General features: G+C 39.0%; 1 long non-coding RNA gene across 1 annotated transcript; it reads right to left on the bottom strand.

Annotated features, from left to right (window-relative positions):
* Positions 1-1,387: 1,387 nt before the first annotated feature.
* On the bottom strand, positions 1,388-2,531 carry LOC132973680 (uncharacterized). Its single transcript, XR_009673056.1, has 2 exons — positions 2,459-2,531; positions 1,388-1,851 (listed from the first exon to the last, which is right to left on the bottom strand). It is a non-coding gene; the product is annotated as an uncharacterized LOC132973680 (long non-coding RNA).
* Between the last annotated feature and the right edge of the window lie 12,012 nt (positions 2,532-14,543).

A 14,543-nucleotide genomic window follows, 5' to 3' on the forward strand; every position in this document is an offset into this window, starting at 1 on the left:
AATATGGTTATCTGACGTTATGATGAATGTTATACTCCACCTAAATGTCGACATTAAAAAACAAACTTTGTGTAGTAATTATCCGTCAGTAACATAAACTTAACTGAACCTCATGCTGTGTAGGTTATAGAGGATGATATTAATGTTACATGGTTGATGTAGTGTCTTAAGATTTGTGCAAACTGTTACCAAATTAAAAAAAATAATCACTTTGTGTGAGTTCAGGGAAATTTAATCTGGTTATTAATATAGTTCTTAATCATTACAGATGCTCTTACAAAGAATATAGCAGTAGAAATATAAAATATAAACAACATTTATAATTAAAATAAGATATAAAGCAATAAGTACAAGACATAGTTTGAAGAATACAGCCATGTACTGAGCTCATGTTAATAATAAATGAGTTACTGTATGTTCTGTACTGAAGCACAGAGACTGTTAATGATTTAAATAATTCAGGTTATATTTGTTTCATGTTAAGATGAAGTACTATCCACAATAAACTGCTCAATCTTTCCTCACACAAATTCTGAGGTAATTTGATGTGGAATATCATTGTGCAAGTGAGTGAGAGAGCTGAAAACATCATGATTACAATAAGGTTTATCTTCTTAACTTTAAATAGATGTTGATTACCTGAATACTGTACCTTTGTTGTCTGGGTAGTACACTGTTGAATTTATAAATGTGCTCTTACACACAGATGAATACAGAAAAATAGATGAGAACAAAACAATGATTTAATGAATAACTGATATTTTCTCTCTTTCTTTGCCATCCTGAAGACCCCGCACTAAAAGTCCATGTTCTCCTGGATCCATGTCACATGCTCGAGCTTCTTCAGAATTACTTTTCAACAGTCGAAGTTCTGGTGAGAGAAGATGGCCAGCAGATAAGACAGCAGTACATCATCCACAGGCTTCAGGAGGAGGAGGGTTTGCAACTTGGAAGACTGTATTCATGCTTCAGCTGTTCAAATAAAAATAGATCTCCTCCAAACAACTTGCAATCAAACCATTTTCTTCCCATTTTAAAACCATTTGTCCAGTTTAGATGGGAGAAGTTGATATTATGTGAGATTGATCTGGGAAGACTACATTTCTAAATCATTTTTAACTGTTTTTATTCACAAGTTATTGATCTTATTTACTCTCCATGTATCTTGATTTAAGAATGGGGCTGTGTTTAAGGGCAAATTTTGCAATGACTCTGTTCCATCCCATTTTCAGAAATTAACTACATAAAAAAAATGGTAAAAAAAAATGTCAAAAGAATAAAAAGTTGTGTAAAAGTAGACTTCCTTCCCTAAGCTATTGAGTTGAGCATTAATGCACATTTTAGTCTTGTCATTTCAAATCTGAAACTCATAAGTAGACATAAAGGATTGCATTTATATAGAAATATTTATTTAATCTGAAAAACCACATTCAAAAAGTCTGTTTTTACAGCAGAGATTAACATGTTTACAGCTTGGTACAAAACAAACAAATAGGTCTGATTAGCTCATGTCTCGATCAACACACACTGTACGTGGGTCGTTTGATTTAATGAAGGATTAGAGTTATTCACAATAAGGCGTGTAGCTGACCAGCTTGACAGGCGGGTGCGGTGTAACGTTTTGTCAAGAGGTTTAAAACACGCCTCAGCCTCAGCTCTCAGCCTGTGGGTGACATCACTCAGGCCATCCGGGGGAGACCTCCCTCGCAGCGAGCTGTTGAAGAGAAGCAACCAAAGTCCACCCCAGAAGAACCAACAAATGCAGATTTTGTTGAGACTCAGGTTTCTTCCTCTGTCTCTGCAGCTCTCTGGGCACCTCGACGGACAAGTCACCAATAATCCACACTGTGTCTATAGGAGAAATACAAAGGTGTTCAATTAATGCCTCAGACAAGACAAAATGTATAGTTAACTACATGTGACAGCTCAGGGTGTTTTTTTGTTATTAGCCACATCTGCAGGAATAATATGGAACAAGGTAGCTGCAACTCATAATAATAGATGCCAGTCTTAAATAAAAAAAATTCTAACACTTGAAGTTTTTGGTGTGAAGCTGACACTGTCCACAGACTCCATGACTTCACAGGGTTCAATAGAAAACAAATATCTTATAATAAATACTAAATAATTATTTTTCAGTTGTCATGTTCACCGTCATCACTGTTGACATCAGTAAATATAAGACACAGACATTCCTCTTTATGTCAGAACAGTAACATGAACTGTATGCTTTGTAATATTGATTTCTTCTGGATGTCTCATATTTATTTACAGTTTATGGATAAAACTTTGCTAATGTATTTCTCTGCTAACACTGACAAAGTCTAACTTCTCTGACAAATAACTAATAACCATAAATGTATATTTTAAAAAGTGTAGTTTTAAGACTTTAATTAAATATTTGGGTTGAATATAATTAGTTTTAACTGTGTTGTAGAAAAGTTAAATGTTAACTTACTGTTTATAGAGTTTTCTCAGGACGAGCAGGAATAGGGGATGATAGCAGCCTAGCCGTTAGCTATGCTGTGAAGCTTATATCAGTTCTCATATAAAATATGCTTTTATTTTGAAAGACTGCAAAAGGGACTTCCGCTTTATAGTGAAGTCATGGGATCTTTCAGGATGCTACATCCGTTTGTTAGCTTTGAGCTCCAACTCAGCCAGTGATGAGAGACAGGACTACTACTGAATGCACGTTGCTTTACCATGTTCACCTGTAAAATCTTCTCTGGCCTGGGTTAATTAAACGGCTATGGTTGGCTAAAATGTCCCTAAATAAATCTGATGTGACCAATAGGTTTTCATGAATGACTCTCCCAGTAATAAGTGTGGGGATGAAATTACATTTCAGTGAAAACACTCAAGGGAGCATGGTCTGAACTAGCCTGGTTGTGCTAGTGGACAACCAAGCTAACACTGATGCTGGGGACATATTCTGCTCTCTGTGTGGTATCTGTCCAACTTTCTGACACAGCCTAATGATGACCCTACATCATCTTTTTTTTTCTAAGTTTACAGTGCTCTGAAAATTTCCTTCCAAACGGGTTGCTCCACAGTCCTGTTTATTGAAACAGCTCTGCAGGGGGAAGCAGCCACTCTGCCCTTTATTTTCCATCAGTGCTGAGGAAGGAAAGCACCATGCTGTGACACACTACGTAACTAGCACCTGCAGTGATATTATCATGGCGGGGTTTACTCTCTGAGGCATTGAATACACAACTCATTATGTCTCCAAGGGGCTGCAGGTTCAGACCGCCGACACGCACACAGATATGTGCCCTCCCCACCCCCTCAGAGATATCACCAAAGAGCTTCCAGTCATTATCAGTCAGCATGCTGAACTTAATTGTCACAGCTCTGCAGGCATTTTCTTAATGAGAGGAGGCTCTGCGGGCCCACATGGAGCACCAGGTCAGCTGACCAGGTGGATGTTAAACTATTTAAACATGGATGTGTGAGCAGTAGGGGAGGTGGGTGCAACATGTGCACTTTGTGAACAGCAGTTGATGACAGACACAGTCATGTGTTGAATGTGGCTCCATGTCTGTGTATGTTTGTGTGTGTGTATGTTTGTGTGTGTGTGTGTGTATGTGTGTGTGTGTGTGTGTGTGTGTGTGTGTGTGTGTGTGTGTGTGTGTGTATGTTTGTGTGTGTGTGTGTATGTGTGTGTGTGTGTGTGTGTGTGTGTGTGTGTGTGTGTGTGTATGTTTGTGTGTGTGTGTGTGTGCGTGTGTGTGTGTGTATGTTTGTGTGTGTGTGTGTGTGTGTGTGTGTGTGTGTGTATGTTTGTGTGTGTGTGTGTATGTGTGTATGTTTGTGTGTGTGTGTGTGTGTGTGTGTGTGTGTGTGTGTGTGTGTGTGTGTGTGTGTATGTTTGTGTGTGTGTGTGTGTATGTGTGCGTGTGTGTGTGTGTGTGCGTGTGCGTGTGTGTGTGTGTGTGTGTGTGTGTGTGTGTGTTAGGGGAGATAATGTAAGGGAGCTGCACAGTGGGCGACCTGAGGCTTCTTTTCCAACAGTTAGCGTGACGTTTTATTTACCCAGTGAACTGGGGACCAAATCCATATTTAGAGTCAGAAAGTCTTCTGTTTAACAGGTGGAGACATGTGAGTGAAAAATACTGCATCATGAGATTATGAAATATTAAACTCCTGTCATTAAATATGACCACATGATGGACACTTATTGATCTGCTGTCTTCATTGATTTTTATTTTCTTCAAATGCTTCTCTTAGAGGCAGATAGCTGACTTTCCTCTTGTGCTTTATGTTTGACTTTCAAGGAAGAATGTAGCTCCAGCATGAAACCAAAACAAACTATTCTGAAGCCTCCGCTCTCCTGCAGCGTCACAACTCCTACCGCTCTCCACTCCTGTTTGCTCCAAGGAGTCATCAATTAGAACGCACCATAATTAAGCACTATTAAGCAAAAGGGACGGACAAACTCGTGCTTTGCTCGAGCTGCAGCTGCCTGTGTCCTGCATTGTTGTGTTAGCATGCATTACATTGCATGTAAACTGACACAGAATGAGCGTGATCTAAAAACTCTTACTAACATCTAAATAATCAGTGAGTATGTTCTTCTTCTTCTCTCTAGTTCTTGACTAAAACAGCTTTTATACACAAGGGGAGGAGCCGGCCGTCCCGTCCATGTAAACACAGCTCTGACAACAACACAGCCAGCGGGACTCGAGCTTCTCACTCATTGTAGACAGTCATGACTCAGAGACACATTTATAGATATATATAGATATACTTGACATTTTACATAAATGCTTATGTTGAGTATCTATTGTTTTAGTTTGAAATAAACATGCTTTGTCTGTTTAAAAAAATGTTGCTTCAGGACTGTTTTCTGACCCAGGACCAGTGGAAACTCAGACTGCAGACTCGTACACATTGTGTGCTGTCTCTTCAGTCGATTTGATGTTCTCGTAACTCAAGTTGCTGCTATAAACTTTCCATCCACAGAGCACTTTGGTGGATGCAACAGTGGGATTTGTTTTTTTATTCTGCTTTTCTGCCTTTTTATGTAAAATTTCACACATTCTTCTTTAAAGAAAACTGCAGAAAAAAGCAGCACACTTGCACAGTAACGAAAACAGAAGTCAGCTCCCTTAATGTCCTTTAACGTTTCATAATCTGGGTAGAACATCAGTATACGTTCCATTAAGCCGCTGCTGGACCCGATTATAAAACATCAAAGGACATCAAGTGAGCTGACTTTCCTGTTTACTTGATGAAACGAAACAGTATAGATGAGACGAGATATGCTAAGATAGAAAGTAATAAATCCTCAACATAATTCTGGAGGAATGCTTTTTGACTTCACTGTGGAGGATTCAGCTTTCTGCAGTTTACAGCATGTTCCTCTGACTATGTGACAGATATGACTGAGGTATGACCTCGAGACAGTGAGAAGAAAATCAGTGAGAATGAAGAACTATGAAGTGGGGCGGCTGTGGTTCAGTGGTAGAGTTGTTCTTTTCTCAAACGGAGGGTCAGGGTTCGATCTCCAGCTCCTGCAGCAACATGTCTGACATGTCCTTAGGCAAGACACTTAACCCCAAGTTGCTCCCCACTCTTCGGATGTGGATAAATATGTATGAATGGATGAGTTAATACTGATGGACTCTTTACTCAGCAGCCTCTACCATCAGTGTGTGAATGTATGAATGGATGAGTTAATACTGATGGACTCTTTACTCAGCAGCCTCTACCATCAGTGTGTGAATGTGTATGAATGGATGAGTTAATACTGATGGACTCTTTACTCAGCAGCCTCTACCATCAGTGTGTGAATGTGTATGAATGGATGAGTTAATACTGATGGACTCTTTACTCAGCAGCCTCTACCATCAGTGTGTGAATGTGTATGAATGGTTGAGTTAATACTGATGGACTCTTTACTCAGCAGCCTCTACCATCAGTGTGTGAATGTGTAGGTGTGACCTGCGGTGTAAAAACACTTTGATTACTCAGAAGACTAGAAAAGAATTATAGAAGCTGAAGTCCATTTACCATGACTTGTTCTCAGTCAAACTACTTCATGTAGATCTGATGTTATTCCTGCATGTTTAATCATCCTGTTTAAACAAGAACAGCTGATTGTATTCATATAACGGCTACAGCGCAGTCCAACTAACATTATCCCCCAAGATCCATCTGCAAACACTTTTTTGTCTTAAACACTTTTGGGGCTCAGAAAATCATGTAACTGTAACTCTGACAGATGATCACCTCAGTTGAAATGGTTGTTTAGAGATGTTTTATAGATTTACTCACCCTGCTGTTATGAAACAGAGCACGTTTCAGTGCGAGAGCAAATAAAGAGTCGCTCCCCGCAGACATTGTTTTGCTTTGATGCTTTCCTCATCAACAGAATAAATCGTTTCCTAAGCATCCAAACACAAACAGAGTCCTGGAGACCGGAGTGTGGATACAGATCAGAAGATGTGAAGTATGAGCAGGAATTTAGAATTTTTGAATTTTTAAATACTTTATTAATCCCTGAGGGAAATTCTGGGTTACACTCTGTTATTATTTTTTAGAGACATGCTTCTCACACACATGCACAAACAGGACCTGTGGACATGCATTAGTGGAGAGATGTCAGAGTGAGGCTGCTATACGCTGCTACACAGAGAGTGCACCAGAGCTGTTGGGGGTTCGGTGCCTTGCTCAAGGGCACCTCGGCAGTACTCTGGATGTGCCATGGCACCTCTCCAGCTACCTGAACAACTTCCATATTTTTGATCCGCACTGGGACTTGAACCAGCGACCCTCCGGTTCCTAACCCAAGTCCCCACAGACCGAGCTACTGCCGCCCCAAGAAGAAGTAGAAACGTTTGGACACCGAGTCATTAAGCCAGAAAAGTGGCTTTATTTTAATCATAATAAAGTGAAGTACTGTTACTATCTGGTGATTCCATCAAAGATTAATAATTTAAAACTTGGTCATTCAAGGGGATCATTTCTAATAGAGAAGTTGGGTAAGAAGAAGTGCTGTGACTTCTGGTACAAGCAGAGCAAACTTTTAACAGGCTTAAGTTTGGTCTTTTTCAGGTGTGTGGTTCGACAACGCGTTCTGGAGACATTATCTTTTAGTTTTTGTCCAAACCACATCCTGATGGACAGCTTATTTCTTCTTCTTTTTTAAAGTTATTTTTTGGGCCTCTTCGCCTTTATGAGAGAGAACAGCTGAAGAGAGACAGGAAATGTTTGGAGGAGAGGGTAGCCTCTGCACATAGGGCACGCGATATGACCGCCAGGCCATCGGCGCTCTCCTGATGGACAGCTTTGAGACCAATCGTATCACGAGGTGGGACAAGATAACAGGTATAAACGCAGACCCTGAAGGCCCAAAAAGTAAAACAAAAAAAAATCTTCTTCGCTCAAGTTATCGTCTAACACAAGTTATTAACCCTTCATGTTGTTTTTTTTATTGTTTGTATTTATACTAAACTTTATGTACATGTTTTTGTTAACTTGTTTAAACGTTGGATTTTCTCTCTCTAAGTTTCATGTTTTAAAAACGCTTCTTTGTCCACTTTTCCTTCAAATGAAGCTCTTGTCAAGATGTGTGTATATGTTCTGCACACTTTTCAAAAGGATGGCACATGGGACGTGAGATGAAGTGTTTTGTTAATTACATGTCTCAGTAAACCAGCGTGACTGAAGCACACACACAACAAAGGATTAGCTGGTGCACTTGATTTGAGGTCTAGTGGCTGAGCTGAGTGATACAGAGTCACACCAGGAGCTTTTCACAATCAAAACTACGGAGGAAAGCAGCCGCACAAAGCTTGACGTCAACTGGACGGTGTTGACTGGGACTGTTGAGTCTGTGGGTGGGCATGTCGCATTGTGCATCCCTGCAAGCCGTTTAGTGCACAGTAAAGAAAATGTGATCAAAAACGAGGCACAGAAAACAGAAAACACCTCCAATATTTACTTTGAAATATTTAATTTCTTCATGAAATTTAGCAGTGGTCACAGGCAATGGTTTGAACATTTCTTTAGTTAAAGGTTATGGCTAGTCCAGACCTTTTTCTCTGGACTCACTCTGTGGTACCCGGGGAGACCAGCTTACTTCATTCATCTTAGCAAACAATAGGAAATACCTCTCTAAAAATAGCCCCATCAAACACAATCAGGATGTAAATTGTACATTTGTTTTCCTCGCCAGCTCCTCCTAAGGTGTATTTTTAGACCTCAATGTGACATTTCCTGTCTGTGAGCCTGCAGAGAGGGAGTCTGTAAACCATAAACTCCAGTCATTCCCCCGACCTTCACAAAGTCCACAGAGAAACTAAAGTGCTGTGTTGTCTTTCTTTCACCTGAACAGCTTCTCTGACACACTCTTACCTTTTCCAGCAGCTCGTCAGCTCTGTCCTCCAGGTCGTTCAGTTTGTCACCTCTCTCATCGGCCTTGTTCATGTTGTCCAACATGATGCCCTTCACCTCCTCCACGTCGTCCTGGGCCTGCTGCAGGCGGCTCTTCCCATTTTCCTGCCCAATCAACACATGAAGCATGGTGTCAGAGGCTGGTGAGACATGAGGTGGAGATTTAGAGAAGATGTAACATGCTCACAGTCTGACATTTCCTGGGGTTAAAGAAGGATTATCCTCATTACTGCTTTCTGATACATAGTTTTTCTTTTTACTTTGTGGCACATGATGTGATACTTAGTCATGTTGGAAGATGTTAAAGGCAGGGTTGGACATTTTTGAAAACTAGCATGATTTTGAAAATAGCATTCCCTCAGTGCTCCGTCTGCACCCACCCCCTCCCCTCTGTGCTACTTCATAAGCCACGCCCCCTCACTTACATGCACGAACGCTGTTCCTCCAGAAGTGGACCTCAGCTCATCTCTTACATTGTGTAGAAACTACGTCGTCTCATGTTTCATTCAGTGGTAAGTAAAGTCACAGTATAAACTCCTAAAGTCATCAGTGACGTGCTTTGAGTGTGGGCTAAAGCACACAAGAGGTAGAGAGCGAGCAGGGAGGCAGGGAGGCGTCTGATTGGTTCATCAGATTGGTACCTCGTAGCAGACATTGGTCAAAGTTTTTACAGTCTTACAACTGATACAGATGATGGATTTTCTTTGTTCCTTTTTCAGAGAACATGAGTTATTAATTTCTGTCAGGACCTAAAGACAATTTACACCAGAATCTTAAAAAGTGGATCTGGAGGAAATGACCAACCCTGACTTTAATTTACATAGAAAAAGTATGATTATAGTTATAGTTACCGCTTTATCTAGAAAAACAAATTAAAGGGTGGCCACACGTTAAAGAAAAAAAGCCACTGAAGCCGAACCAGAGCTTTTGACTTTAGACACACTCAAACAGAAACAGAATCAAAGTGAACAATCATGATATCAAAGGAGGATTAGAATCAAACTGCTTTAAGTTGACATTTCACTCTCACCATGAAATGACCATCTCTTTAAATGTCATACCTGATTATTAAAATGATAAATCATCCGTAGTATATAATCATAGTATCTTGTCTGTAAGGGGTCAATGAACTCAGGTAAAGACACAATTGTTGGATGCTCTATCACATGAGACTTAAGTCGGCTCCATCATTTCACGGTGGGAGGTTAGTATCTCACCTAGAGCTCAGTCAGAGGACGTGTTGTGACTGCACGTTGATGCCTTGAGGAGCTTTCCTCAAGAAAATAAATCCCTGACAGGCTGAGGCAATCAAACGCTCTCCAAAGTGTGATGGGGAGGCTCTGTGACAAAGAAGGAGGAAAGCACAGTGATGGATAATAATTTACTTTCACAAAGCTCGCTTAAATGTCAGAAGGGAGGGGTGCGATATTCTCCTATAAATAATAGGAGCCTAACGAGTATGCAAAACACTGATTAATGACTGAGTTCAGACCACACAAAGCAATTATATGAAGAGGACGAGGGAAAGAAACATTAACAGATCCACATTTACTAAAGAGCTTTAAAGGCAGCCAGACCTTCACTGAAGCATTTTAGCAATGAGAGAGAGAAGATAAAACACATAACGCACCAGAGGGTTTTCCAGAGCAGCTCCACTGGAGCAACATCGCAGTCAGGGCACTTTGGTTGCATTTTTAGCAGCAGCTGATGAGAAGAGGGCAGCTTCTGTGGTTCACACTCATCCTGTCAAGTCTCATGCTGCTGTCCCATAAATCTGCCGGGAAAAAGTAGTCTGTCATATTATATTTGTTGTTGATGTTATATTTATTAGAAATGATATGGCCTATATTACAGCAAATCTCTGCTGTAAAATGAGATAGTTTTTTTTTGTAGATTTTAGGGGCTTTTTTGCTTTCAATGACAGGATGGCCGAAGAGAGAGAGGACACGTGGGGAGGAGAGAGAGTGAGGTAGACATGCATCAAAGGGCCGAGGTCAGGCTTTCGCACCTGCAGAAAACTCCTGAAAAACTCCAAATATTTCCAGGAGGAGCTGTATATGTGAACGTAAAAAGCCAAATTTTCTAACTGCAAAGGCTGCGATTACATTCAGGTCATGTGACATGCAAGCAAGAGAGAGGACCTGCTGAACAATGGCCTCAGGCTCACCAGAACCTGGCACTGTGGACACTTGTCCACAGTGTTGTGTCCCTGAGGAATGTACCCCAGGGATCTATTCTGGACCCTGTTCTGTTCAGCCTTTATATAAATGACCTACCATCAGTCTGCACTGGATGTGAGGTTCAGATGTATGCTGATGATACAGTAATTTATGTTCATGCAAAAACCAAAGCCCAAGCTGCTGCCAAACTCAGTGATACAATGGCACACACTCACAAAAATATTTAGGTCTGATATGTAAGATTTATGTATTTTAATTGCATATATTTTCATTCATTTTTATTATACAGTTTTTACATAAAACAATGTAATAAACATGTGATTCACATGTTTAAGTCAAACCTTAATGAAATACATACATTTGAGATTTATGTAATATTTTTACAAAAAACATATCTATTTTAAATGTACAATTAATTGTGTTATTTGTTTATCATATATAAAACCAATTAATTTCAATTTCTTAAAAACCTGGCTCATCTATTTAATATACATAGAATTTTGTTTGAAATGCATAGAAAGTAGGTTAGTACAATGGGCCAAATTTAATAAAATTTTATTCATAAACTTTGTAGTATTAAAACATGTTTTTAACCCAATCATTCCACATAGAATACACAAAAATTGAACAAACTCCTTGCTTAGAATTTTATTTATGCCTTCAGAACAGTAGTTCAGAGGACATAGAAGAACCACAGCATTGCACTAATGCCACAAGAAGACATCCAAAAAAAAATTAGACACCTACACAGAACCAGTGGTCAATAATGTTGTGTGCAAAAAGCTTAAAGATATAGAGGTACAAAAAACATTCAGGCAGTTACCTTCTAGATCTTAAACTGTTATTTAAAGGAACTGAGAAGATCCCAACTCTTCTATCCATCTTAAAGGAGCAGCTTTAGTAGCATGCAGTGTACAAAAAGTCAAGAAACATTACATGTATCTCAGAAGGATAAAAATTCTGGGATACATTTTCAGATTACGATGCAGAGCACCAACACAAGGCTCAGGTGAGAAGTCTTTCCGCTGGCATTGACACTTGTCCATAAGTAACATAAAATAGCTTGGTGGCTCACATTTGCTCACATGTACAAGAAAATGTCTATATTTTCCATGAAAAATATAGCAATAACTTTGAGAAGTTAAGTTAGTTTCTGAAATACTTCGAATGTACACTTTAGGTCCTTAGGATAACTCAGATTGAGAGCATAAATCAGGCCAAAGAGCATCACACATCTAAGTGTGACACTTCGCAGGTCTTTCACTACTTCCACGCCTTCAAGTATGACGAGTAGGTCTGCGCCTTCCACACGGGTCACGTAAATGCCCATTGTTGTATGTTCAATCCCACACTCAGCCTCAGCACATTCGCTGTCCTGGATGAAAAAAAGTAAAGATGTATGAGACATTCAACATATCCATCAATGCAATTATGTAAAACATGTAAAAACCTGTAAAACATTTATAACAAACGGCAGGTTGAAATAAACTAACCATGTACTCTTTGACGAGTGTGTCCATGTCCTCATTGAGATAGATGCTGAGGCTCCTTACTAAAAACACATTGTATGAAAATAGACAAATGAATTGTCTGAAATTCAAAGAGCAGAGAAATCATGACTGATTAAAACATATTTCCTTTTAAAAGACAATTTTAATATATTTTAAGATATTTTAATTTATGGTTTGTGCACAATAAAAATATAGTAAAGTTATTTTCGGACTTCTGATAGTTTTTTCAAGATATTTTAATCTTCAAGTGAAGTTACTCAGCGATGCCTGAAGAGGGGGGTAAATAGAAAAAAAAAACAGTTGAGGCTCAGGTTGGAATGTGATTTTTTTTTGTCAATTATATTGCAAACAACACACTTTGAACACTTGGCTTTAGTTAACACCTTTCTGCTGCTGCAGAGTGTACTGGAACCCTTTCAACTTTGAAAGAGTTACCCCCAACTCACACATACTCCGTGCGCGACGAACAGTTGTTATGCGCATGAACTCCCAGTTGACCTGAAAAACAGAACATTTACATGGCTTTGAGCAAGATGTTTAAGACTGAAAGCAGTGATTTGCTTCTACAGAACTACATTTACCTCAGCAACTCCAAACAGAGCTGGCCATCTTTTAAAGACCTCTGGTACCATTGGCTCCTGCAGAACTTCTTGTCGGCTATATGAAAATGTACGCTGCATCTTTTCATTGATCAACGCCTCATTATTCTTTTTTTTTTTACCTCTGTCAACAGAGAAACCCTTTCCACTTCCAGGCTGTCTGTAGTTTCACCTTTTGGGTGGCTTGGACAGAAATTGACTTCTGCCTTCCGGGGCTTTTTTGAAAACAAAGAAAAAAATTACATCAGTTGTAAGATCATGTCGAAGGTTTCTAAGTTGTATATTGAAATTACAACACCCTAAAACCAACTACTTTTTAAAGAAATAGGATTTACAGTACTTCCTTAATAAAAATAATAATAATATACTAGTTAAATAGCCCAAAGAAACTTGAAAACATTTATGTATTAATTGCTTCATTAGTTTATCTATCTCCAAAGGAATAGTTAACATTTAATTAACCTAAAAGTGAGTAAGCCTATTATTTCTCATTAGGTCAAAGAAATAAGAAAGAGGTTGATTATTAAAGTTCCAAGTAAAAAAACATACTTACAAGAACTAAGATGTTGCCCTGTCATGCCAGTGGTCATTAGGATGCTTGATAATCAGATATCTGTCTAAGAGAAAACAATTTAAGAGACTACATGCATTTATGTTATAACATGCAATTGATTAACTTTTAAAATCCCAAAGCAAGTATTTAAGTCTTTTCATTATTTAATGATTTTAATGCCATAAAAATTTAACTTAAATAGCATGGTTTCACTCAAGTAAAATAGGAATAGCAGTGTTTCCCACAGAATGACGAGATACCTGGGCAACACACAACTTTAATCTGCTCAATTTATCCATGCACAAGCACAGACATTAACATTTTGAAAATGGAGCCATGAGGAGAGAGAGAGTAAGAAAGAGAGAGCGCATTCAGTAACGACTTCACATTCGCAGGGACCATGAATCAGGTTTCACTCTCTCGCGCACACAGAAATTTTATGAAGAAATGAAAAATTAAATAAAAACAGATCGGAAATATGCTTGTGTGGCCATACATTTATTTGAGCTTCCCGCCTAAGTATCGTCTGTGTGTGGAAAACACTGAATAGTCATTATAATCTTATACTATAGCTCAGCATAAACATCTACAGACTAACAAAAATGGTCTGTATTCTCACAATACACAATCGTGAAAAAGAGAGGGCAATATTTTACCTCCGACAACTCTTTATATAGTATAGTATATAGTATAGTTTTCTATCTAGAGTTATGTGGCTGTGCTGCTGCTGCACTAAACGCACCTGAGCTGCGTGTCCTCGCGCAGCATGAATGCTTGAGTAGTCCGTTAGACACCAACGTCCGTTCCTCTAGCTGGCTTAAAACATTTACATAACCCTCCGCGCGTATCTAGGACCTAACTTGCTAAATGTTTATATGTGTAGTCAATTGATAACGTGCCTGCGGGGCTTTCAAGCGGATGTTCAATAATTAATCAGTCGTCCATTTTTAAAAACAAGCTAGGCTATATATGATCGTTGATACGTGCTAACGGAAAATACAGCGGACAAACATTGGAACCGTGCGTCTATTAGCTAGCTAGTCTACTTGACAAAAAAGTTTGCATTGATGGATTTCATGAGAAATGTATAAATACATGCATATATATACATAATATTTGAGTTTCGATACCAAATTTTCCAATATAAAACGTACATAGTTCACAATTTACCTATTTATTAAGATGAATGAGGATGTACTTACTCGTGACAGTCCGATCACTCCTTGCTCCTCCAAGATGAGATGGCGAAAAGAACTCTGACGTCATGTCCGCTTTGAATCAATTCTAGTTCCTGGAA

This window comes from Labrus mixtus, chromosome 5, assembly GCF_963584025.1.
Source record: "Labrus mixtus chromosome 5, fLabMix1.1, whole genome shotgun sequence".
Lineage (NCBI taxonomy): Eukaryota > Metazoa > Chordata > Actinopteri > Labriformes > Labridae > Labrus > Labrus mixtus.